This window comes from Branchiostoma belcheri, unplaced genomic scaffold, assembly GCF_001625305.1.
Source record: "Branchiostoma belcheri isolate BF01 breed outbred unplaced genomic scaffold, Haploidv18h27 scaffold411, whole genome shotgun sequence".
NCBI lineage: Eukaryota > Metazoa > Chordata > Leptocardii > Amphioxiformes > Branchiostomatidae > Branchiostoma > Branchiostoma belcheri.
The window spans coordinates 71,649-73,886 of record NW_017804034.1 but is presented as its reverse complement, the minus strand read 5'-3'; positions in this window follow the sequence as shown (position 1 = coordinate 73,886).

The following is a 2,238-nucleotide window of genomic DNA, read 5'->3' as shown; positions in this document are numbered from 1 at the left end:
TACGTATTTTTGCTCTGATGTATGTAGAATTTCGAGATAAAATTCTTGTCTGCAATCTCTCCCCCCCCCTCGTCAAGCATAGATTTATACTCTTGCCAAAAAATTTTCACTTCCTTCATGTACTTTTCTGCAGTTTTCTTATTGGGACCATTTTCTCCCTCAACCCGTCATAATTTTTTGTGGTATCAACAACAGATCATTGCCCCTCTCTATTCCTTTATCGCTTAAGCTTGTCCTGTCTGATGGGAGAGTTTTGTGTGATGCTAGGCTAAGACAAGTTAGGATTGCTTGTCAAATGGCGCGTCAATGGCGCCATTTATTACTCTATTTTCATTAATATTAATTTATTATCATTTTCAAGTAAGCTGTCCATTGGCTATTGAAAGGAAAGTCACATCAACAATATTGTTTTGAATTTTATTGTATTGACCAAGATTTACCTAACCTTCTGCATGTGTTTATTTAAATGATTTTTAATGATTTGATCTATTCAAAATTAGATCGTAATGTTTTTGTAATTATTATAAGTAGAAGATTAGGAAAGACAGATTAGGGACCTGGCGTGTTAACGGCTTTGTTCTAATTGCGGAGGGCACTTTTACATAATCTAATCATTGTCAGAACTGCTGCTATCTTGGGATGGGAGGTATTGTCCCTATAGATAACTTTCATCATCTTTAAGGACTCTTCATAACACCATATGGCTTTAATGTGATCACCGAGGTTTGTCCAACATGCCCCAATGTTTTGAAGTGAGACAGCAATGTTGTGGTGTACTGTGTTTTCCCCATAAATAGCCTTATACATGTTCAAGGACTCTTTATGATAACTAATAGCTTTTCTCTGATCTCCAAGGTCAACCCAACAGGCCCCAATGTTGTTTAGTAATTTAGCAATGTCAGGATGTGGCTTTGTTTCGCAGTAGATAACTTTCATTATCTTTAGTGACTGCTCGTGATAACTGATAGCTTTTCTCTGATCGCCAAGGTCCCTCCAACAGTTCCCGATGTTGCTTAGTAATGCAGCAATATCTGGATGTGCCGTTGTTTCGCCATAGATAACTTTCATCATCTTCAATGACTCTTTGTAGTAACTGATAGCTTTCCTCTGATCTCCAAGCTCATTCCAACATGCCCCAATGTTGTTTAGTGATTTAGCAATGTGAGGATGTACAGTTGTTTCCCCATAGATAGCTTTTCTCATCTTCAGTGACTGTTCAAAATAACTGATAGCTTTCTTGCTATCGCCAAGATTGCGCCAGCAATTGGCAATGCTGCTTAGTGATGTAGCAACGTCGGGGTGTGCTGTCGTTTCACCATAGATAACTTTCGTCATCTTTAGTGACTGTTCGTGATAACTGGTAGCTTTCCTCTGATCCCCAAGCTCACTCCAGCTCATTCCAATGTTCATTAGTGCCAAAGCAATATCGGGATGTGCCGTTGTTTCGCCATAGGTAGCTTTCATCATCTTCAGTGACTCTTCGTAATAACTGATAGCTTTCCTCTGATCGCCAAGCTTTTTCCAACATACCCCGATGTTGTTTAGTGATTTAGCAATGTCCGCGTGTGGTGTTGTTTCGCCATAAATATCTTGCATTCTTTTCAATGCCTGTTCGTGATAACTGATAGCTTTGTTCTGATCGCCAAGATCCTTCCAACAGTTCCCAATGTTTACAAGTAATGCGGCAGATACTCGACGCATTTGGGTGCCTACAGAAATAGTATCTTCAATGGCCCTTGCCCGTTCGTAGTAGCTGATCGCTTTCTTAAAGTCACCACGTCCGTAAGAGACAATGCCTAGTTCAAAAAGTAATTCCAGCTGCTTTCCTCATCACCATCCGCCTCTTCCAGTGCTGCCTCCAAGTGACGTTCAGATGCGTCTAACTGCAACACCTCCTCGGCTATTTGACCCCTTGTTTGAGATGAGGTGTCAAAGATGGCTGTTTTGAATATCTTGGACGTCGCATTTGCGTTTGTGACTGTATCTTTAATGCATCTTTTTAATGGAATGGAAGTATAGTAGTACCTGAACAACATTTTAGAATCTGGTATGTAAAACACTGACTGGACGAAGGTGTCATCTACGTCATGTTTGTCCAGTTGGACTTTCATCTCCGTGAGAGGAGACAGTCTGTCATTCTGTCCTCCGTTGGCAATGTACGTTCTTAACCGTAGCTCCGCTGAGATGCTGATCAGTACAGTCAAGTGGTGGGCATCTTCGTGACTGATCCGCTGTGTC